Genomic DNA, 26,032 nt, shown 5'->3' on the forward strand with positions numbered 1-26,032 from the left:
TCCAAACTGAGTTGGGCATCGGTATGGTGACCTCCTGAGAACGGGGAGCCACCAGGCTGGCCTAAGGAAGGGTGAACAGGATCAGGTCAGAAATGGAACAGATCAAAACTCCCAGGGTGATCAGTAGTGGGATCATGCCTGTGAATAGCCAAAAAATACACACGTGCACGCACGCACACACACACATGCACGCATACGCACACACGTGCACACGCATGTGCGCACACACGCATTTATTACATATCTACATATGAGAATTTGTCTATAAATAAGATACTGTGGGATTTAAAAATTTGTCTTCATTAAGAAAAATATTTTCAACTGGTAGTTTAAGTTAGGGTTTTAACCATTTCTAATTCTTAGAAATATATTTCTATTAAAACTATATCAAAAAAGTATAAGTATATGCCTTATATTTTATTTTCTTGGCTACTGTGGGGTGCCTTTGGAAGGAAACAGGTGTATGTTATCCTCAAGTAGTTGGTGGTTCAGTTTATTTACACTAGCACCAAATACAGTTTATTTGAAATTACCCTCAAGAAGGATTTATTGACTAATCATTAAACTGTTGTGTCTATAGGCTAGATTTGTACTGCAGTTGAATAAGAATTGGGCTTCTTTTATTTTCTATCTACATTCAAGGAGTAGCCAAAATGATTCATTCCCTTGAAAGGATCCTGCTGTATATAATATGACAAAAATTGAGAATTGCATAGGGATTGGAGAGACAAAGGAAATTTAGATAAAATTCACTTTATATATAATTTTCTATAAAACTATATACATAACTATGTATATATTTGTATATGATGTTTTTCCAAGATAATTGATGTTCAAAATTTTAATTATATAAAAAAGTTTATGTGTGAAATTTTAATTCTATAATTAGTTTTCATAGTCTCCAAAGTTGTCTTCAATATTCAAATATAACTTAAATAAGTATAAAATGATGCATGTATATAATTATGAAATTATAAATGTGGAAAGGAATTTAGAGACAGATTATCCCAACGCGATCATATTACTAACGTGAAATCGGCGCCAGAGAATGAGAATGATTTGATGGCTCTCTCAGAGTCTCATGTTACCTAAGACAGAATGCCAAAAGTGTCTGATATGGGTGTAAAATCTAATTAGATACAATAAAAATTAAAGCAGCCATTTACAACTATGTTGAAACTAGCTATTCATTTAAAAAATATTTCCTTGAAGTTCTCCAATCCAGTTGATATTTGCCTATTCACAGTTAACTAACAATGAACTTACAGCCTTTCTCTTAGTGTCTTGATTCTCAGTAAAGGTCTCGGAACTAAATTAGTGAGGTAAATGACAGCTATCATCATCACAGAAGGCTAGTTTTGTTTGTTTGTTTGTTTGTTTGTTTTTTAAGTCCAACTTGAAATGTAGCCCATGCAAAATAAGTTTAAATGTTTGACCTATTTCTAAAAGAACGTCTAGTCCTCCCTCTTGGATTGGTTACAGGACTGCTGTATATACAATAGCCATGGATGCTCAAGTTCTTTATGTATGACATAGTATTTACACATAACCTATGCACGCCCTCCCCCATATACTTACAAATATGTTTGGGTTACGTTCAATAGGTCTTATAGTAATTGTTGCTATACTATATTGTCTAGGGGATACTTGCAAGGGTAAAAAAGCCATTCATATTCAGTATAAATGCTATCATTTCTTTTCCCCTAATATTTTCCATCTGTGACTGGTTGATTCCACAGTTGCAGAGCCCATGGATATAGAGGACCAACTGCATATTTTGATAAAGTCCTATTTCAGAGTTATGGTATTAGTATCTTTGTAACTTTTGACACATTTATATTGAAGAAGAATTATTCTCTGTGGAGATAAAACTAAGTTATCTGAAAACTAATTTAGAGGATTAAAAAGGTGATAGAGATAACCTAAACCTGCTCCTATTCTGGTAGATAAGAAGCTACAGAGGGTAAAATAGTGATTGTTTGTTCTCTGGAATCATAATTGCTACTAAGTGAGGTATTTACCAACTTTGATGTTTTCAAATATTGAAAATCACTTTTTTTCTGTATTATTTCCTACTCTGCTTGTGTTTTTATCATCGTCAGAATTTTTTAAAAAGTTACAGACTTGAATAAAAGGACTGAATGCTTACTTTCTAGAGCTTCATTTTCAAACACCTTTAGTTTTACCCCCACATGATCAAGGTACTTTGAATGCACGAGGATGTAGACAGTTGTCTTTTCTAACGTGGCTTTTGTGTAGATATTTTAAAGTACTATTAGTTGGCAGTTAAGTTCTCTTTCTTAGCTAGACATTCCATTACCTTGAGAGGCCATTATGGGAAAAGCTTTCTAGCCTTAGTCAACAAATATACAATCATGGAGTTGAAACCCGTCATAAGATCATTATATCACTTTTACCGGCAAAGTATTAAAATACAGAGCCCCTGAATGTGTGGCTCATAAATTTTAGGATGATGTTCATCATTATGTCTCCAAAATGTTTTTAAGCTCCCGAGAAAAAAGAACATTATAATTGACTGAATGCAATTTAATATATGTACTTTAAAAATACTTTAAGATATTATTCGGGAACAATTAATATACTTTTAAATGGGGAAATACATATATATAGAGAGAGAGAGTAAATATTTATCAAATATAGTTTGACATTAATAAGGATAGTTTTATAATAAGCATTCTTATTAGTGATAATAAATATTTGAAACCCTGGGCCGGGCGCAGTGGCTTATGCTTGTAATCCCAGCACTTTGGGAGGCTGAGGCAGGCGGATTGCCTGAGGTCAGGAGTTTGAGACCAGCCTGGACAACATGGTGAAACACCGTCCCTACTAAAAATACAAAAATTAGCTGGGCATGATGGCACATGCCTATAATCCCAGCTACTCGGGAGGCTGAGGCAGGAGAACTGCTTGAACCCAGGAGGCAGAGGTTGCAGTGAGTCGAGATCACACCACCGCACTCCAGCCTGAGCGACAGAGTGAGACTCCATCTTAAAAAAAAAAAAAAAAAAAAGCAAAACAAAACAAAAAGAGAAACCCTGAAAAAAGTTGAGTTGTGTTTGCTTTGAATAATTTTTATACTAGTTTAATTGCAGTTATTAAGAGCATGTTTTTAGCTGGATATGATGGCACAGGCCTGTAATCCTAACAGTGTGGGAGCCCAAGACAGGGAATCACTTGAGGCCAGGACTTGGAGATCAACCTGGGAAACGCAGCCAGACATCATTTCTGCAAAGAGTAAAAAAAAAAAAAATAGCTGGTCATGGTGGTGCATGTCTGTAGCCGCAGCTACTCTGGAGGCGGAGACAGGATTTCTTGGGTGCTGGAGATTTAGGCAGCTGTGAGTCATGATTGTCTCCCTGCCCTCCAGCCTGAGTGACAGAGTATAAACTTGTCTCAAAAAAAAAAAAAAAACAAAACCATATTTTCATTCGGGCAAATTGTATGATTTAGACACAAATTTATTGGAAAAATTAAATACTCTGTAGTTAAAAAGATTTTGTGTGTTTACAAAGTCTAGAAACTCTTATTTAGAAAAATCATGCTACAGTGCACTACAAATGGATATGCAGTAATTTCATTCACTGCATTTCAGTTATTTATTTTAGGCGATGGGCACTGCTAATTCACCATTTTGAAGACGTTTCAGTCCTAAAGCCAAAGCTTTTTGTATGTGACATAAACAGAGTAAAGGTGAGGGGAAAGCATGGGCTTTATTTGCTGTCAGTTAAGCCTGTAAAGTATTGTTATAGTTTGGGTTTTATTTTTTCCTGGAAAATATTACTACCTGAAAAAATGTTTCCTCAGTTTAGGTAGCAGAAGTTCAGTGAGAACTATTCTTCCTTTCCCTAAGGCTCAGACACAGGAAGACAAAGATTGCATCTAATTGCTTAGTGAAACTATCGCCCCAAGTAAAAACTGAGGAAAAGTGTCTTCAGGCGACACAGGTTTCATAGCGCAGTTGTTGCTAATGCTTTTAAAAACATTTATATGTGTTTTATTTGCCTTTAAGCCAAGTTTTACAGCTGTGACAACAACTGTATTTCTTGGTTCCTAACAATTGTCGACCTCTCAAACATTGAAAAAAATTTAATATAGAATGCCATTTAAAACCTTTATTTCTGTATAGAAATAATATTTTTGCCTATTGTGCCTTTAATATTTATTTAAGCTGAAATAATGCACCAAAGTTATTCTATTTATGTTATTTGGGGGAGTATTTATTTTTATTTTCATTTATATCCCAATTATAACAAGGGTAGACCTCAGTGCAGCTATTGGTTTATGTTTTGCTGCTGTTCTTTGCTGTGTAGTAAAAGCTATAAACCTTTTTCTCAAAAACAGTTTTGGTGCAGTTAAAGTTATCTCACACAATTATAAAGTCAAAACATTGGAATGCTAAGAAATGTGTAGTAGTTTTTATTTCTAATGTTTTCACTTGTAATTATTTGAAGTTTGATTTTATGAAACAATTTTTATGCACAAATGTGGTTTTAAAATTTATTTTTTATTGATTATTTTTCTTTGCAAACCAATAATCACCTCTTGATGAGAATATGAAATTATTTAATTTAGAATACCTTGCTGTTTTTAAGCCATAAAAATTCACTATTTGTCTATTTCAGTTTCAAACTCACCTTTCTAAGGTCTTACGAGTAGTATTTTCTTGCTTATTTTGGATTAGCTCTATTTAAAAGCTTATTAGGAAAATATTTTGTGAGTCTATTCTCCTGTACCCAATGTCACCAATGATTAATCTTAGAACTCCATGTTATGCCTGCCACAAATTGATAGTACAGATCTTTGGCACAACTTCTATTTAATACGTAATTTGATCTTGGATAATTACACTGAAGTTTAAAGAAAGTTAATGTGAACCTTGACCCTCATGTTTTCCACTGTAGAACATGGCTCTCTACATCATCTGCTAAGCAGTGTACAGTTAGCATATGGCTGTTTGTTTCCAGTTAAGCTGTTTTCTCCTGAGGAAGAGAAATTCCCTCCAGACTAGGCAGACATCTGCTGGTTATCTTAGCAGCAAAACCATAGAAGAACTAATTTTCCTCAAAGTGTATATATATATTGTTAATTAAAGATTATGTCTTCTTTAGATTTTACTAACTGGAGTGCTTTTTAATAGTAATTGCTTTGAAGTAAAATGTATGCATTTTGAAGGAATATTTTCTTGCTGCTTTCAATGTTATTTCATTGTTATTAGTAGTAAATTATGCTTCTTAAAGTGTCTTAGAATTCAGATTATACAGGTTTCCTCATGTGGGTAAAACGAGAGCGTGAACTGACCATGCATGCTGAGTAGCCACATGTTTACCTAGGTACGATAGAATGTATTTCCAAAATCCAGTCCATGGACGATGGAAGGATTACTCCTATGGGTCAAATGGTTCAGATGAGATGAAGTGGAGTGGAAATAGCATATGCTATTATAAAATACTGATTGATTGATTGGTGTGTGTGTGTCTGTGTCTATGTGTGAATCAGGAAGACTGAGGGAAGGAAAGATTTGTTCAATATCAAAGAGCAGATCGATGATAGCATGAAGACCGGAAATTGGGTCCTCCATTTTGAGCTGAGAATAGATGAGAATCCCTGACTTCTGAGACACACCAGCACCACAGCTTATAACTAACTCTTGGCAAAAGTGGATGGACTTTGGTGAGGGCAGAAAAGCCATATATAAATATATGTATGTGAAAACACACACACATATGTATATATCTTTACTTGACAGACTTTTTATGTTTGAAATTGAACTAGCTTTATATTGCATCTTTTTAAAATATTCCTGGTTTCCTCTACTTTTGTCTTTTAAAAATATGTACTATTTGAAAATGCTTTGATCAGATTCTAAAACATTTTTATACATCTTATTTTTATTTTCAGTATTCAAAGGAAGACTGTTAAAGGGTGGTTTAGTTTAACAGTTTTAAACACCATGTTACTTTTTTGTACACTTATACTCTAAAGTGTACTGACTCTTTATTCCAAAAGTGATTCATGATTAAATGAAATAACGCATGTAAAATATATAACACAGTTACTAGCACATGGTTATAATTCATAAGTCTCAATTGTTGTTGCTATTGTTTTCACTACTTTTTTCTTGTTACTTCCATTATGGTTAGACACTAGAGAACTGAAAGATTATTTAAACAGATCCTCTTATCTGAAAGGGACTTGGACAGTTCTGATTCCAAAAATGAGATCAGTTCTTACTTTATTTTGAATTTGAAAATATATTTGCTAGGATACTAAAATTTAAATAAAATGCTTGTTATTAAATTTCTTTAAATTAATTTCTGATTAAGTAAAGAATAAACTGAAAAGAGTAAATTCCATCTTGAATTGAAATCAACCATGTGGAAAATTGACCCTTCGGATCCTCATTGGTGATGCAGGACATACAAATAGTCTTGAGTCCACTCAGTATTGTTTCAGGAACAAATTTATTTTTATAACTTTTATATTCAAATTTTCTTTTTCAATTTATATTTGTCCAGTTAAGTAAAGAAGCAATACTGCTAAGTTCCATGACGTGATTATATTAAAGACTTTTTTGCTATCACTCAGAATGTGTTCTTCTGTCATTGTGTGGCATAATAATATATTTGGGTTTTTATTAATATTTTATCATCTTTAATGACCAGAAAAAAATCAGAAAATCATGATATCTCACTGATGTCAGTAAGTAGCAAGTCCATCAGTCCACCTGTTGCATCCAAATATCAGGTTTAAATTGTTTCATAAGTGAGGTATAGGCACATTATCTCTTCAAGTAAATATTAGCATGAATTCTGTATTTGATGGGAAAAAAGCAGAAGTATTTGGATATACATTAAGAAAAAAGACACTTTTCATTTTCCTTTGAAAGCACATAAAATTCTCTTTATGTTTTTGGATTTTGCTTTCCAAAGAGTAGTTAATATGAAATATCAAAATAGAAACTTGTATTTCATAATCCATATAAGAGATTTCAGTGCTAATGGGCAGAAAGAGAAGATTTGAGTTTCAGTGGGCATTTCAGCAAAAAAGGACAGTTTGCTGACCATTTCAGTATGAGTGTTAGAGAAGATGGCTGTGTCAGAGAATGTAATATTCATTCTAGCAATAAATAACCTCAGGTTATAGTCTATCTTAAAACTATGTTTAGTTAAACAGATTATAGGCTCACATATCTGTTTAGTTAGCTTCTTATGCAAACTGTATTTTTTTTCTGTTTAATCTCACAGAAGTATATATTAATCTTTAGCAACTTTCTAGAAAGATCTTAGAGTGGGAGTACTTTACACAATTTCATTTTTTATTATCCATCACAGGTCCACGAAGATGATTTATAAGCTTACAAAAATCATTTTTATAAAAATAGTATAAAATTATATTTTACATTCTGATTGCAGAAGTAATATATGCTAATGATAGAATACTTTTAAAATACATACATGCATTTGCAATCCCACTATCCAGAGATAGATACTATTCAACTTTGGGTGCATATCTGCCTAGTCTTTTTTTTCCTGCACATTATGTACAGAACGATCCTATAAGCAGGTATTTCATGTGTATTTTCTTACTTTCTGTGGAAAGCTATTTACTGTTCAGTAATATTTACTCTTTTCTTCGATGGCCAACATACATTAGGTGTGTTGGGATACATAGTCAGCTATGTCATAAAGACTAAATGGAAACGTTTGACTCTGTAGGTGGATGCTGCAGAACAGCTGCTGTCAATATCACTGTGTTCAGTAGTACTTGATACACTGTCCTGGAACAGATTCAGACTGGTAACCTTGGGGTTAAGGGTGACGTATTTTATTACCAGTCTCATGAGCTACCCCTTTTGTTTTCTTGAAAAGTAGCCGATATTCATACATGCTGAAAAGTGCTAAGATGAGTATTTCAACACTAGTTGATACTTAGATATAAATCCCCTTGAGACGTCCGGAATATCAATTCAGTATTTTGTTATTTATGGGAAATTCTTGGCAGTGTCCCCTTGAATCAACAGTACTGCCTTTAAAAACTAATACAATGAAAAGGTGCATCTGGTTCTCTCTCAAGCCTTCTCATCAGATCACTCTTTTTAATCCCCCTGATTTGCTTAGTATTTAAATGCTAGAAATCGTTCTCATATTCATAGACTAACTTGAGAATCGTTTGTATTTAAAGCTTTTGCTTCACAAGTTTAATTTAAACCTTAGTATAATTAATTTTAATTAATACCTTAGAGTTTAACTGAAGTTCTCACTACTTATCAGTTTAAACTTTTTTTATTTTTGAGACAGGGTCTCACTCTGTCACCCAGTATGGTGTGCGGTGGCACAATCACCGCTCACTGCAGACTCAACTTCCTGGGCTCAAGCGATCCTCCTACCTCAGACTTCTGAGTAGCTGGGACTACAAGTGTGCGCCACTACACCAGGCTATTGTTTTGTTTTGTTTTTATATTTTGTAGAGACGGGATCTCTCTGTATTGCCCAGGCTGGTCTCAAACTCCTGGTCTCAAGTGATCTCCTTTCCTTGGCCTCCCAAAGTGCTGTGATTGTAGGCACGAACCACTGTACCTGGACAATTTAAACCTTTTTAAATGTATACTTGCTGTACCTTGTTTTGTCAGGTTAGAATAAAACATGGTTAAATGTCCTCGGTGGATAAAAGTTCTTCCGTTGTTTTGATATGCAATATGGACATTGAAAATGTTGTTTTTGGCCGGGCGCAGTGGCTCATGCCTGTAATCCCAGCACTTTGGGAGGCTGAGGCGGGTGGATAACCTGAGGTTAAGAGTTCAAGACCAGCCCGACCAGACCATCATGGAGAAACTGCATCTCCACTAAAAATACAAAATTAGACGGGCATGGTGGTGCATGCCTGTAATCCCAGCTACTTGGGAGGCTGAGGCAGGAGAATCGTTTGAACCTGGGAGGTGGAGGTTGCTGTGAGCCGAGATTGTGCAATTGTACTCCAGCCGGGGCAACAAGAGTGAAACTCTGTCTCAAAAAAAAAAAAAAAAAAAGAAGAAGAAAAGAAAATGTTGTTTTTAAAAGTCAGAAATTGAATAAAAATTTGAAGAATACTGAACTATAGTTTGTCCAAAAAAAAAAGTGATTTTTTTTTTAAAGTAACTTCTTACAGACATTTTGTTTCGCTCTAGCTAGTCAATGGTGACCGAAAATGAAATGACTCTTGTCTTCATGGAAATTCCAGGACAATGGGAGGCGGGAGGGGCAGGGGGGAAAGAAAATAAGCAACTAACCAAATAAATAACTTTATGCTTAATTGTGACAAGTGCCAGAAAGGAATTTAGTCAGAGCTGAGAGTTGAATTACATGTGGATATCACCGGGCAATATGCAATGGTGGGGTGTCAGGATCTGATTTACATTTTGAAACATCACCTATGCTGTACCTGAGTGTTACATGTGTAGAGAATGAGTTGTATAATAATCAGAGGACATCAAATAGGAGGCTATTCTGGTATTCCAGGCAAGAAGTGTTGGTAGTTTGAAGCTGGTGGGAGTAATAGAGATGAAAAGAAAAGAGAGGATTAGATTTGGGAACTCAAGATTTGGCTTAATTTTGGAGAGTTAAATAGTAGAAGTTGAGATTTTGCAGAAGATGCAATTGATGACAAGGTGAAGGTCAAGCCTATGACTGTGCAAATGGAATTGGGAGTTTGGATTAGGATTTGTGAGCTCAAAATGAGTTACAGTGGTTTGGTATGCTTCATCCCATCACCATCCCAAGAAAGTATACTTTCTGTTTTTCTGTTACCTAGAATGTGCTTTTCTTCCAAGTCCACCTGTCACTCTCTTATTGTAGACTTAGGGCCCACCTTTCCCTAAACCATGATGTGGCCAGCGTACTGGGTTAGCCTCCCACAGCGTGTGCCCACACTTGTGATCTGTGCCCACACGGCCCCCAGCACACCGCCTTAAAATGTAGCATTTGTCTTTTCATCCCAAGTGCCGAGCACCATCCCTGGCCTATCGGAAGTGACGTCATCTAACATGGGACTCAGAAATACGTTACTTCCTGTGTGATGAACATCATAAACATCATAATGCCACATCAAGGAGCAGTCTAATCTACCTTTTTCACTCACTTCCCAACAACTTCTTTGTATAGTTAGGGAGTTTGCATGATCTCAGACACTACTTTGAGAGCACAGGATTTAGAATACAGTCATCAGTGCTACTTCCTTAGGAGGTTTTGTTTGTTTTGTTTTCTTTCATTCTGGAATATTTAAGTATCTCTTTTGGGGATAACATTACTTGGGGAATTGAGCTGACTGCCAGTAATACAAGAAGCCAAGTGAATTGCTTTTAGGCTCTGATAAACGTAAAGCTCTCTTTCTAAGTGTAGTGATCCCCTCAGTGCAGTCTCAATCTGTGTGTATTACCCTAATGATTGGTTAATAGAAAATGAAGAGGATTCAGGTCTTCCTAACTGATAAGGAAATAGTTTCTCGGTCAAGCACAGTGGCTCACACCTGTAATCCCAGCAGTTTGGGAGGCTGAGGTAGGCAGATTGCTTGTGACTCAGGAGTTTGAGACCAACCTGGGCAACATGGTGAAACCCTGTCTCTACAAAAAATACAAAAATTAGCTGGGCATGGTGGTGCATGCCTGTAATACCAGCTACATGAAAGGCTGAGGTAGGAGGATTGATTGAGCCTGGGATGTGGAGGTTGCAGTGAGCTGAGATGGCACCATTGCAGTCCAGCCTGGGCAATAGAGCGAGACTCCATCTCTAAATAAATAAATACTGGAAAAGAGATAATTTCTGTGTTGACAGTGCCTGAATTTCCTGAGGTTGCTTGAGACACTTTACATATGCAAAACAGGACCTAGCAACCTTTACTTTCTCTTTTTCTGTCTGGTAGGGGATAAAATACACGCAACGACAGGACTGTCCTTAAAAACGAATAAAATGAAAAGGTATATCTGGTTATCTGAGGCCTAATTTTTAATACAGTATCTCTGATGTTTAAGTCTAATCTCAGTCTCTTAGTCTCTAAAGTGAAAACTGTAACTTTAGTCACATTTTAAATTGTGTTGTATTTAACCCAGGGTTTAAATTGAAGTTTTAATAGCACGAATGACATTTTACACTTGTCAGGAGGAATAAAAGTTTATGATCAGGTTATTTAGTATGCCTGAATGAGAACATTTTAAATCTTATCCGGTAAATTATGGAGCAAATTCAGAATACAAGCTAAAAAGTTAAAAAGAAAAGGGCAAAGCCACCACCTCCACAAAAGGGTTTATATTATCTCAGTCTCTCCCCCTCCCCAACTCTGTATATATTTACCAGGTAATACTGTCCTGTATATAGATTTAGTCACATTAAGTTACCCTTTTATCAGATTTTCATCTCAGTCAGGCACCACAACAATGGATTAAGAGCCCACATTTGATGTAGAAGGACCGTTAGAGCATTTTGATCGTGTAACCCAGCACTCGTCATAGCTTATGCGAGTGTTCTCAGATGGAAGCGCAGTACAGGTTGCAATCTCGTTGACTCTTGCTTAAAGGAATTCTTGGAAAATACGATTTAGAAGATTTTCCTTTGGGACCACCCCTGGGAAGAAACCAGTAATGAGTCAATAACTGATGAAAGAGGAAAAATATTTAAATGACCAGCGGATCGAGAATCTATGGATACTTGCTTTTCTCTCTGATTGTCACTTGCTTAAATCACCCAAAGTATCCCCACAATTCTGTGTTTGAACTCTACCAGTGGTAGGCAATAAGGTCAATTGCTTAACATTTTTCTTTTTCTTTTCTTCTTTTCTTTTTAACAAAGTAATTACCACTTAGGTCACTGTATTGTCTCCCATAAAATGAGTTCTTTCTGGACCATGTTGGTAATAATTCTTAAAGCCTCCCTCAGAGTTCTAATCAATACATTTCTTATGAACTGTTCTAGGAGGAGTTTCATTTTGTTGTAGTTTAATGGGTTTTCTTAACCCTATCCAATGACTCCTTTCTGTAGTGGACATTGTGGATACTCTTTTTAGTTAGAGACAATTAATTTTGTCATTAAGTCAAAACGAATTTTGTTTTCGACAAATTTAATAAATGTTCGTTGAGCACAGCTCTACGATCTTGCTGAAATTATTTAGTCTCTGTGTGTTTCAGTTCTGTCGCCTGTAAAATGGGGATATTAATGATATGTACCTAAGAGAGGTTTGGAAAGGATTAATAAATTGATGTCTATATAGTGTTCAGAACTGTGCCTGGCTGACAGCAGGCACTATATGTGAGTTGTAGCTGTCGTAGCATCTGCCATTTGCTGTGCCAGGCTCATTTTTAGGCTGTTTCCTTCCGTGTTTATACTCCCAAAGAATGTGTCTCTTCATTTCAGAAAGACAAATGCTGAAAAACGAACTCCATGTATGGCTACATTGGGAACAATCTTCCTTCCTCCTGGGTCAATCATCTCATACACAAGTCCACATAATTATTGTGAAAAGATATGTATTCTTCATATATCAGTACATGGTCTGTGTTTTATGACAAATACATGTTTGAAGGTTTATAAAGCTGTTGTTACTGGCATGGTTAACATTTAAATATTTCATTGTGGCCTTTCTCAAAATACATACCAATGAATTATTTTTTGGACAGTTAAAAATAATTGGGAAAATATGTCTTTAAACAGACTTTTAAGCATACCTCTTTTCTATAAGACTTTAGTCTTTAAAATATTCAAAAATGATATGGCACATGAGTAAGGAATCTCCATTAGTGCCATTTCCACACTTAGATGAGCTGCAGAAACATTTTGTATGGATAATCTGTCTTGTTTTCCCAGAAAACATTTTGGGTAAACATTTTGTGTAATATTTCATACTTTGTGGAAAAAATACAATTTTAAAAGTGCCTGCATATCTCAGGTTCAGATGTGTGGTTATCTTCATGATTCCTTTATTTGCAGAATGTAAGAGTAAGAATAGAAAGTACTGTTCTGTTTCCATTTTGTCTTCCAGGACTATTCTATCCCATTTTGTTTTATTCTATCCCATATTGAAGAATATAATAGGATCCCATTCAAGATTTTAAACATAGGCAATTCAAATCTAGAGCTTTACCAGCATTTTCCAAAGAGATGCTTAGTACCATGTGTGGCCTTATCCCACTCTCTCACTGATATCCTGTTACTCTTAATGGCCTTGATCTCAGCTTTCTGAACTTTGCTTTTTATAATGGATATAATTTACCTCTTGTCAGCAATTGACATAGTTGACCTTCTTTTTTGAAATATTCTCTTTTCTAGAATTTCATGGCACCCAGCTATATCAGGATTGCATCCAACTTTCATGTAACCAGAGTCAGGACATTTAACCAAATTGGTTTAAATTTAATGCCTGAGATAGGCCATACAGAGAATGTATAGTGGCTTTATATGATTTTCCTCTTATTCATCTGGCTGAGTCTTTCTTGGCCTATAGCTAAAATATTCCATTTCTCGAGGATTTGTTGTAGGCTTTCTTTTTTGCTTTATGACTTACCCTGAATAACCACACCTACCTCCTTGCATTCACGTACCAATTTTGTCCTGATTCACTCTGTTCTCTCATCCCTAGCCTGGAACTCTACACTCAGCTCCATTTGGAGGTCCTGGTGGTACCTCCAGATCAAATGTCCAAAATGCGACTTTTCATCTTCCTTCTCGTTCTGGACTTTCTTCTATTATTTCCTAACGATGATAATGACACCATCATCCATCCAGCCCTCCCGACCAGACACCTGAGATTGATTCTTTCCTCCTTTCTTTTCACAGCAGTTGAACTTCAGGTCTTGCTGATGTTTTCTCCTGAATAGCTTCAGTATTTTCCCACTATCTCCATTCCCTTTGCAATTTGAATCAGAATCACCATTATTTCTCATCTTAATAGCTATGATACTCCTTTGCAAGCACGAATCTCATCACTCCCTCTAAATGCTCACTCAGAGATTCTCAATTGCTTCTAAAGTATTAATTTTTAAAAATGACTTCCAAGGATCTCTATGACCCTGGCATTGTGGCCTAGAATTCAACCCCATCCCTTTGATCTACTAAAAGGTATATATTGGCTGGGTGTGGTGGCTCATGTCTGTAATCCCAGCACTTTGGGAGGCCGAAGCGGGTGGATCATGAGGTCAGGAGTTCGAGACCAGCCTGGCCAATGTGGTGAAACCCCATCTCTCCTAAAAATACAAGAAATAGCTAGGTGTTGGGGCGGGCACCTGTAGTCCCAGCTTCTCGGGAGGCTGAGGCAGGAGAGTTGCTTGAACCTGGGAGGCGGAGGTTGCAGTGAGCCAAGATGGCACCATTGCAGTCCAGCCTGAGCGACAGAGCGATACTCCATCTCAAAAAAAAAAAAAAAAAAAAGAAAAGTACGTATTGCTTCAGAGTGCAGCAGAGCCATCACTTCCTCCTGGGCTCTTTTTCTTTATCCCCACCCCTTCCACACCCACTGCAGGTTAAAGGTAACCATAAATGGGCCACCCTCTATTCCTTCATCATAGTACGTCACTCCTTCCTTGTGAGGAATTCTTCATTCTGCTATATTTGGCACTTATTTCTCACCACTGTACACACCTTGTGGTGCCTGGCACAGGTCACAAAAGTATTATTTTTTTTTTTGTCAATAAAAGATTGTATACAAAGATTCTCTTCAGCCAACAACAATGAAAAAAGATGTTTTTTCTTTCTATTTGAAAGGGTAAGGTACAATTTACATTTTGTTCCCACAGTGGAAATGAGAGATTACACACAAATTATTCATGTTTCTATACCTGCTCTGCCTTATGCCTCATTTTTTTCCTATTTGGAAACAAATAATATTTTTCTAGAATAAACTAATTAGAAGTCATATTTGTGAGTGTCCAATTCAGCTCAGCTTTTTCAAAAGAGCTTCAACTACAACATTTTAAAATACATATTCTGATCATTAGCTCAGATTATAAAATTTGACTATAAAATTTATTGAACCTTAAGTAGAATGAAATTATGTTTCAGAATCTATAGTAAACAGCAGATATTATACATGGGTATTTAAAGGGGAATAATGCATTGAGGGACATCAATAGAAATAAGCACAATTTTCCCTAAATTATTATATAACATAAGCAGAAAAAAGAATTCATTAACATTATAGCTAAATGTATAGTGTACAAGTTTACCTCAATGTTTACTTTAATAACCTAACATGTACTGCTTGAAAATAAATTAAAAGGCATGACAACATAGGACCTTGAAAATAATTAGGAACTCTGATTTTAAAAATATTAAATGAAAAAAATAATACATTTAAAGACAATTGCTACTTTATTTTTAAATTATCAAAATTATTAAGTATTTTAAAATATAAATATTTCCATGTAAATGTAAGACAATATACAGAGATTAAACATTTAAGACTCTAAATATTTAATAATTTTTGGAACACTCTGCTTTTGTTTAAAGTAAAACACAAAATTTAGAAACTAGAACGTCACAGCCTTTGCCATTGCAGCTTTGCTTCCTTTGAAAGACTGAGATGTGCCCATAATAACCATTTTCTAAGCTATAATGATGAGTGCTACTTAGGGGAGGTAGGAAAAAAGTTAATTTAACTGGAGTAGTTCAGTTTTAAAGGATTATTATTGAACCCAGAAAGTATACACACATATACACACATAGAATAAATATTTTAATATGCCTGTTACAGATGCAGTTACAGCTCTTTTTTGTTTTTCAATGTTTTTAGAATGACAAATCTAAATATTTTTTATTTTTTAAAAAATAAAGTTGAAACATATGATTTATTCATGAAATTTCAGAGCGGGAAAAATGAACAAAGAATCCCTCTCCCTCTAACCTTGCCCTGAAATGCTACAATGACTGTGATAATTAGCTCCATGTTATTATAGATTATTTTTCTTATAAATAATTTATATTTCAGTTTGCTTTAGTCCTTTAAAAAGGCAAAGCATGAAATTGATTAGATATAATTGTACATTTGATTAATATTTAATCTGAAATTATTTTGCAGCTTCAAGTTTAGATATAACTGTCACATTTTAGAATACTAAGTGTATATTAGAAAGCTTGATGTAAATGTCTTCCTAATTATTCACTTTTTTTATTATTCAAAAGCACCATTTCTCAGAGCTATACATCATGTTTTATAATGTGTGTATGTGTATATATACATACTTATGCATATGTGTGCATATGTATTTATATATGTATAATTTTTTTCTTTTCATTGGATAACATAATTGACTCAATGTAGACATCACCTTTTTTTTCTTCCCTAAGAAGTTCAGGTCATAACCCAATAATATTACATATATAACAAGTACTGTTATAAATGCAAGTATTAACCAATTTGAAAACATGGGTCATTCATTCCACATACAACACAGGTTCCTACTTTGAGGGACTGTTTGCATCGCCTCATTCACCTTCTCAGAGGAACTCAAGTCATCAGAGCTGTTGCTCCACTGAAGCTCCTGGAAGGGTAGAGGCCAGAGGACCACCTGTGGGGACAGATTTCTCCGGCAGCTTGAGTTGATGAGATGGAGAGGTGGCTTGAGGAAGGAGTAACTTCCTCTGGAATGAGAAGTTTCTCACTTCTTCCTCTTCTTTCCAATCACATTTTTTTCTTCCTTTAGAGGCATTTTGATTTTCTAGAAAAGCGGAGACTACTATAGAGTAGCATCACACACACCATTTAAAGCTTTTTCTCTGGTTCAGCTTAAGTCTCTGGAATCTGTCCAGTGGCAATCTACAATTCTATGGACAGTCACTATGGTCCTGGTGAAAGGGAAGATACTAATCAGTCCCTTTCCACTTTAGAAAATGACTTGCAAAAAATGAATGAAATGAAACAAACCAGGGATGGGATCATGTGAATAAGATATGTTTGCTCACCATCGAGTTTCCTTCGTGGAATGTCAGTTCCATGAGGATAAGGACCTTGTAACTCCTAATAACTGCTGATCTAGAACAGTACCTGGCACAGAAAAAGTCTCAAAAATGTTTAGGGAATGAATGTACTCTGAGCTTAACTCTTGCAGTTGATTTTCTGGGGCTGAAAGATAAGAACCTGATAATGTCTCTGGAACTCTGTGATTTCATTTTCTTGTCTATAAGAAGGCAATGCTGTATGTTATCTTGCCTAATAATTGCATAATTGGATAACTATTGGAAAATACTTTGCACTGGTCAGAGATAGGCATTATCCAGATAAGAGATAATTATTTTTATTAAATAGTCAATGATGTCCTTAGAACTTCTGATATTTCTAATGGTTTTGCAAAACTGCAGTCTTAGTGCCTGAAAGAAAATCAGACAGTGAGTCCGGACACGATAGCTCACACCTGTAATGCCAGCACTTTGGGAGACAGAGGTGTGTGGCTCCCTTGAGGTCAGGAGTTTGAGACCACGGTGAAACCCTATCTCTACTAACAATACAAAAGTTAACCAGGCGTTGTGCATGCCTATCCCAGCTACTTGGGAAGCTGAGGCAGGAGAATCCTTTGAACCCGGGAGGCGGAGGTTGCAGTGAGCTGAGATTGCGCCATTGCACTCTAGCCTGGGCGACAGAACAAGAATGAGACTGTCTAAAAAAAAAAAAAAAGAAAGAAAAGAAAATCAGACAGTGGTTTCATAAAAAGAATAATCGAGAGAGGATAGGGAGACGAAGAGGGAGAAGGAGAAAGACAGGGAGAGGACTTTAAATTAGTTAGCTCTGACCACTATGCCTGTGATCTTTTCTTTGAAATTATGCTTTTCTGTGAGAATTTGTGTATTTTTTGTTCATGTTTTTAGTCTTTGAGCCTGATGATACGAGCTTTGAGTGTCTGTCTAGGGTACTTTGGTAGGTAAGGGTAGACCATGATTATTTTTGGCCAAAATGAAGCCTGTTTCCAGAAGGCACGTTCCTCCATGATTTTTCTAAACATTTTTGGTTGATGACGTGGGGGTCGGGGCATCTGTTCAGGTAAGAGGTTTGTTTTTTGGTCTTCAGATTTGGAAGAGCAACTTTAGCCTTTGATTTGAATTATCTTCTCACAGCAGCTATTATGCTGACTGCCTGTACATGCCTTTAATACCATGTAAACCTAGTTTATCTTTTGTATATTTGACTTCTTCGATGGTTGGAGCTACCTGTAATCCCAGCACTTTGGAAGGCCGAGGCAGGCAGATCACGAGGTCAGGAGATCAAGTCCATGCTGGCCAACATGGTGAACCCTTGTCTCTACTAAAATAAAAATTAGCCAGGCGTGGTGGCGGGCGCCAGTAGTCCCAGCTACTCGGGACGCTGAGGCAGGGGAATCGCTTGAACCCGGGAGGCAGAGGTTTCAGTGAGCCGAGATCATGCCACTGCACTCCAGCCTGGACAGAGCAAGATTCCATTTCAAAAAAAAAGATGGTTAGAGCTCTTTTATGTTCTTTTATATGTGTTGTGTTTTCCTTGTACATAATAGTTTGAAAATTTTAGCTATTCATGGCAGATTTTGTTCCCCGTTTAAAAGTGTGTTTCTGTGTCAGTGAACTTTTACGTATTTTATATACAAACATACCCATTTGTATTGTTACTCAAAAACTTTTGAAAAATGCTTATTACTTTCCTAAAATAAGGTGAGCTTATATTGAGAACAAAATCGTATTCTTTCAGAGGCATTCCATTTGGGACATTTATTGTACTACAGGGAATCTCTCATTTCAAAATGACCCGTGTTGCACTTATTGTTTACAAAACTGCTCATTTATCTGACATAAGGGGCTAATCAAACTCCTTAACTACATTCCTGGATGTTTGGAAGATTTTTAAGCACCATAGAGGGGGTACTTATGCTATGGAAATTGTGTTTATATATATGCATAATTGCCACTGAAATTCTGAACACCCAAAGGAAGAAAAATACTGAGATTTAAGTAGTCAAGCTAACATAATTAATTTATATCTATTGTATATTTGACTTAGTGGGATAAATTGTTTTGTAGAAAACTGTATTATAAAATAGTCTAAGTTTTTTAAAGTTGAGGAAGAATTTGAGGTGAAAGTTTGTGTTAATTGTAACAACTGCCAGTACTTTATAATGTTTACTATGTGTCTGGCACTGGTTTACACTTATTAATTTACTACATCCTCAGAACAATTCAGTGAAGTAGGTATTACTAATATTCTTACTTTCAGATTATGAAGTCGTGGCTCAGGTAATTTAAATAAATTTGCCATGTCACATGCAGTGGCTCATACCTCTTCTAACCAACACTTTGGGATGCTGAGGCAGGAGAATTGCTTGAGGCCAGGAGTTGGAGCCTAGTCTGGGGAAAACATGTTGAGATCTTACCTGTGCAAAAATAAAGTAAAATAAAATTTTAAAAACAAGTAAAAAATAAAATTAGCTGAGCATAGTGACATGCACCTATGGTACCAGCTACTTGGGAGGCTAAGTTGGGAGGCAGAGATGGGAGGATGATTTGAGGGCCCGGAGATTGAGGCTTCAGTGAGTTATGTTCATGTCATTGCACTACAACCTGGGTAACAGAGTGAGACCCTCTGTCAAAAAAAAAAAAAAAAAAAAAAGAAACGAAAAGAAAGAAAAAGAAAGGCTGGGTATGATGGCTCAAGCCTGTAATCCCAGCACTTTGGGAGGCTGAGGCGGGCGGATCATCAGATCAGGAGTTTGAGACCAGCTTGAACAACATGGTGAAACCCAGTCTCTACTAAAAATACAAACAAATTAGCCAGGTGGGTATGATGGCTCACGCCTGTAATCCCAGCTACTCAGGAGGCTGAGGCAGGAGAATTGCTTGATCCTGGGAGTCAGAGGTTGCAGTGAGCTGAGAATGTGCCACTGTACTCCAGCCTGGGCGACAGAGCAAGACTCCATCTCAAAAAAAGAAAAGAAAAGAAAAGAAAACTTGCCCATAACTATGATCTTTATGTTATTTTGCCTCTAACACTTAAAGCTTTTCATCAGTCATGAAGGATCTTAATCATGAAAGTGAAATGTAGGACAAATTCATTTTGTATGTAAGACAATTACCTTCTCACTAAATAATGCTAAGGCATGATCTATTTTATTTCCTTTGGAAATAGAATTGTTACTATAGCAGTCAGTATGTTGCAAAATATGCAGTTTTTAATTTCCATTTTCTTATTTGTTTTCCGAATCCAAACTCAATCATAGATAAGAATCAGTAAAATGTTAAGATTGCTTTACATCTAATTCCTTCTTACACGTGAAACTGTTTACATTTTCACACTGCCACAGGTAATTGGTTCCAGACCTTTATGTTTTGCATTTAGAATTAAGCTGTGGCTTTGATAGTTATGCATTAACAAATCAACTTATCACAAGATTAGTATACTAAAAAATGGATTCCTCCAATAAAAGTTGAGATGAGCTAAAAGGAGGAGGTAAACTGATGGTTGTTTCTTCTTTTTGCCTTTATTGTCCTTTATTAAGCCCTATAATTTTAACCTCTGTCGATTTACCTTCCTCGACTTTTTCTATGATGTAAAGACAGAGTAGCTTTGGGTAAAGAAACCATTATTTAATCTGGCCCCTTAAAATAACATGACCAGGGAGATCATGTCCAGGCAAGATCAATAGTGAGATCTTCTGACATGGAATAGGTAATCTTCTAAAGCCTACATATTGACAGGACAATCCACTCAGTCAATAGCTGGGAAGCAGTAAGGCTTCAATTGGCTTACCGTGTTAGCACATACTTTTTCCATTTTCGTGCACTGGAAGGGCTGTTCTTGTGCCATGTTCAGCTTTCTTTCAGGCCCATCTACTTTGATTCCACTTCATTTGTTCTCAACCTTGCTGTTTTATATTGTCAGAATCACCTTTTTATTTTTCAACGTAAAAAAAACTCAAGAAGTTACTCATCTCCGGCCAGTAAGTTTCAGTGATGTGAGAGTGCTGGTATTTCAGTCTGGCCTTGCACGGACTAAGCTAGTGCATGTGTGAATTCCCCTGTTCAGAGGATCCACTGAGTCACTTTGTGAGGATACACTTGAGCCTGTTTGAAGCCCAAGTAACCAGCATCTCCCTATGGTCTGATGTAATAACCATTAAGAAAATCAGGCACACATTGATACATGTCTGAGGGTTCTAGGCATAATTATCTTTAATATGACATTTTAGAAATAGCATATTGTCAATATATCGTTGACCTTTTTTCCAAAATGGGTAAAGTATTTGTAAGTGTAGATAAAATGATGACAGTACGGTACTTTCCTTTGCTCCAGAACCACAAGAAAGAATCACTAATTTGGTTGCAGAAACAGGTGTTGAAGAATTAGGTTACCCAGATTAGGACAATTGCCAGAATGCTTCCTTTTTTCGTATCAGAGTACTTATGGTTGTGGGCTGTGAGTATCTGTGAGTATTGTGTTCTACATGAGGTTTCCTAAAAGTATACGGGACATACGGATATTTGTACTTAACTTCATGGGTACCTTAGAAGGCAGCTGGAAAGACCAAAGAAAAGCTCAAGTTGACAGTCTAAACTTGGAAAGTTTAAGAAAGAAAGCCAGAATCTAATTGAGTCAGTTTTTCATTATTTTTGGCTGTCCTCTAACAGACTACCTAGGGATTGTTTTATACCCTAAAAAGTATAAAACACAGAGCAAATACTAAGTTAGGAAAGATTGCTGTAAACTAACTGAAACAAAATCCCCAAATTGCCAAATAAGGGATAATGATTCATATAACTAATTTTAGTTCTCTGAATTCAACAAAAGTTACCATACCATGTTAGAATCTTTCCTGGGTTAATAACTTTTCCAAGCTGCTCTCTGTCATGGACATTTTTCCCATCCTATGATTACTCTGGATCTTTTATAGACCATAGGCATTCCAAATTTTTATATATTTCTCTTTGCAAAATGGGCTTTTCACTCTGATTTCTTTTGCATTTATAGATGTAAATGTCATCAACACAATTTAACCTATGTCATGGGAGAAGGAATAAATTAGAATTATTTTACAATTTTCCATAAATGGTTTACCATATATATGTGTCCTTTAATAGTTGATTAGGCCGGGCGCGGTGGCTCAAGCCTGTAATCCCAGCACTTTGGGACGCCGAGACGGGCGGATCACGAGGTCATGAGATCGAGACCATCCTGGCTAACATGGTGAAACCCCGTCTCTACTAAAAAATACAAAAAACTAGCCAGGCGAGGTGGCGGGCGCCTGTAGTCCCAGCTACTCGGGAGGCTGAGGCAGGAGAATGGCGTAAACCCGGGAGGCGGAGTTTGCAGTGAGCTGAGATCCGGCCACTGCACTCCAGCCCGGGAGATAGAGCGAGACTCCGTCTCAAAAAAAAAAAAAAAAAAAAAAAAAATAGTTGATTAAATATCTACTACTCACAGACTTGGATGCTCACAATATAATGTTTTCATATTTAACTTATCAATTGTTATTCAACATCAATTAATATGTACTGAAAGCCTTTGCATGGCATTTCCATGTGCATTTCTGGGCTATGTAGTTAAAGAAATACAATAATCACATAACAATGTAGGTTCTGTCTCGTAGCTTCTGTCCTTAAATATTAATAAGAATCCACATAGGAAAGTTTAAAATGAAGGAAGATATTTTCTGAATGGAAGCTAAGAGTTGTGGTTGGAAAAAAAAGACACTCATTTCCTTCTTCCTTGCTTTCTTTCTCAGGTTCTTTGGATTAGAATTGTTAATAGGCCAGACAAATCTGTCTAAAATAAATCCTTCAAAGCTGAGTGAGCAATGTGTCCCCAGAGAAATGATCTTACTGGGACATGATCTGAGTTAATGCCAAGTTCCGCTTCAAGGTTTCGGATGTTTAAGGACTTCTTGACACTGCAGTTTTAGTTCTTTCTTAAGTATGCCTTCTTTTTCTTTTTTTTGTTTTTCTTTCTTCTTCTTTTTTTTTTTTTTATTATTATACTTTAAGTTCTAGGGTACATGTGCATAACGTTTATATCATGTATAACTCCCCAATGCAATCCCTCCCTCCTCCCCCCTCCCCCTGATAGGCCCCAGTGTGTGATGTTCCCCTTCCCGAGTCCAAGTGATCTCCTTGTTCAGTTCCCACCTATGAGTGAGAACATGCGGTGTTTGGTTTTCTCTTCTTGTGATAGTTTGCTAAGAATGATGGTTTCCAGCTGCATCCATGTCCCTACAAAGGACGCAAACTCATCCTTTTTGATGGCTGCATAGTATTCCATGGTGTATATGTGCCACATTTTCTTAATCCAGTCTGTCACAGATGGACATTTGGGTTGATTCCAAGTCTTTGCTATCGTGAATAGTGCCGCAATAAACATACGTGTGCATGTGTCTTTGTAGTAGAGTAATTTATAATCCTTTGGGTATATACCCAGTAGTGGGATGGCTGGGTCATATGGTACATCTAGTTCTAGATCCTTGAGGAATCGCCATACTGTTTTCCATAATGGTTGAACTAGTTTACAATCCCACCAACAGTGTAAAAGTGTTCCTATTTCTCCACATCCTCTCCAACATCTATTGTTTCCTGACTTCTTAATGATTGCCATTCTAACTGGTGTGAGATGGTATCTCATTGTAGTTTTGATTTGCATTTCTCTGATGGCGAGTGATGATGAGCATTTTTTCATGTGTCTGTTGGCTGTATGGATGTCTTCTTTGAGAAATGTCTGTTCATATCCTTTGCCCACTTTTTGATGGGGTTGTTTGTGTTTTTCTTGTATATTTGTTTGAGTTCTTTGTAGATTCTGGATATTAGCCCTTTGTCAGATGAGTAGGTTGCAAAAATTTTCTCCCGTTCTGTAGGTTGCCTGTTCACTCTGATGGTAGTTTCTTTTGCTGTGCAAAAGCTCTTTAGTTTAATTAGATCCCATTTGTCAATTTTGGCTTTTGCTGGCGTTGCTTTTGGTGTTTTAGACATGAAGTCCTTGCCCATGCCTATGTCCTGAATGGTACTACCTAGATTTTCTTCTAGGGTTTTTATGGTATTAGGTCTAACATTGAAGTCTCTAATCCATCTTGAATTAATTTTCGTATAAGGGGTAAGGAAAGGATCCAGTTTCAGCTTTCTACTTATGGCTAGCCAATTTTCCCAGCACCATTTATTAAATAGGGAATCCTTTCCCCATTTCTTGTTTTTGTCAGGTTTGTCAAAGATCAGATGGCTGTAGATGTGTGGTATTATTTCTGATGACTCTGTTCTGTTCCATTGGTCTATATCTCTGTTTTGGTACCAGTACCATGCTGTTTTGGTTACTGTAGCCTTATAGTATAGTTTGAAGTCAGGTAGCGTGACGCCTCCAGCTTTGTCCTTTTGACTTAGGATTGTCTTGGCAATGCGGGCTCTTTTTTGGTTCCATATGAACTTTAAAGCAGTTTTTTCCAATTCTGTGAAGAAAGTCATTGGTAGCTTGATGGGGATGGCATTGAATCTATAAATAACCTTGGGCAGTATGGCCATTTTCACGATACTGATTCTTCCTATCCATGAGCATGGTATGTTCTTCCATTGTTTGTGTCCTCTTTGATTTCACTGAGCAGTGGTTTGTAGTCCTCCTTGAAGAGGTCCTTTACATCCCTTGTAAGCTGGATTCCTAGGTATTTTATTCTATTTGAAGCAATTGTGAATGGAAGTTGATACCTGATTTGGCTCTCTGTTTGTCTGTTACTGGTGTATAAGAATGCTTGGGATTTTTGCACATTAATTTTGTATCCTGAGACTTTGCTGAAGTTGCTTATGAGCTTAAGGAGATTTTGGGCTGAGACAATGGAGTTTTCTAAATATACAATCATGTCATCTGCAAACAGGGACAATTTGACTTCTTCTTTTCCTAACTGGATACCCTTGATTTCTTTCTCTTGCCTGATTGCCCTAGCCAGAACTTCCAACACTATGTTGAATAGGAGTGGTGAGAGAGGGCATCCCTGTCTTGTGCCAGTTTTCAAAGGGAATTTTTCCAGTTTTTGCCCATTCAGTATGATATTAGCTGTGGGTTTGTCATAAATAGCTCTTATTATTTTGAGGTACGTTCCATCAATACCAAATTTATTGAGCGTTTTTAGCATGAAGGGCTATTGAATTTTGTCAAAAGCCTTTTCTGCATCTATTGAGATAATCATGTGGTTCTTGTCTTTGGTTCTGTTTATATGCTGGATTACGTTTATTGATTTGTGAATGTTGAACCAGCCTTGCATCCCAGGGATGAAGCCCACTTGATCATGGTGGATAAGCTTTTTGATGTGCTGCTGAATCCGGTTTGCCAGTATTTTATTGAGAATTTTTGCATCGATGTTCATCAGGGATATTGGTCTAAAATTCTCTTTTTTTGTTGTGTCTCTGCCAGGCTTTGGTATCCGGATGATGTTGGCCTGATAAAATGAGTTAGGGAGGATTCCCTCTTTTTCTATTGATTGGAATAGTTTCAGAAGGAATGGTACCAGCTCCTCCTTGTACCTCTGGTAGAATTCAGCTGTGAATCCATCTGGTCCTGGTCTTTTTTTCGTGGGTAGGCTATTAATTGTTGCCTCAATTTCAGAGCCTGCTATTGGTCTATTCAGGGATTCAACTTCTTCCTGGTTCAGTCTTGGGAGAGTGTAAGTGTCCAGGAAATTATCCATTTCTTCTAGATTTTCTAGTTGATTTGCGTAGAGGCATTTATAGTATTCTCTGATGGTTGTTTGTATTTCTGTGGGGTCGGTGGTGATATCCCCTTTATCATTTTTTATTGCGTCTATTTGATTCCTCTCTCTTTTCTTCTTTATTAGTCTTGCTAGTGGTCTGTCAATTTTGTTGATCTTTTCAAAAAACCAACTCCTGGATTCATTGATTTTTTGGAGGGTTTTTTGTGACTCTATCTCCTTCAGTTCTGCTCTGATCTTAGTTATTTCTTGCCTTCTGCTAGCTTTTGAATGTGTTTGCTCTTGCCTCTCTAGTTCTTTTAATTGTGATGTTAGAGTGTCAATTTTAGATCTTTCCTGCTTTCTCTTGTGGGCATTTAGTGCTATAAA

General features: G+C 36.5%; 1 protein-coding gene across 5 annotated transcripts in view; it reads left to right on the plus strand.

The window, feature by feature from the left end:
* The window catches only part of ROBO1 (roundabout guidance receptor 1), a 420,921-nt gene that overhangs the window by 74,996 nt on the left and 319,893 nt on the right, over positions 1 to 26,032 (plus strand). The gene's annotated exons all lie outside the window — the stretch shown is intronic.

This window comes from Trachypithecus francoisi, unplaced genomic scaffold (genome assembly GCF_009764315.1).
Source record: "Trachypithecus francoisi isolate TF-2019V2 unplaced genomic scaffold, Tfra_2.0 Lachesis_group0, whole genome shotgun sequence".
NCBI lineage: Eukaryota > Metazoa > Chordata > Mammalia > Primates > Cercopithecidae > Trachypithecus > Trachypithecus francoisi.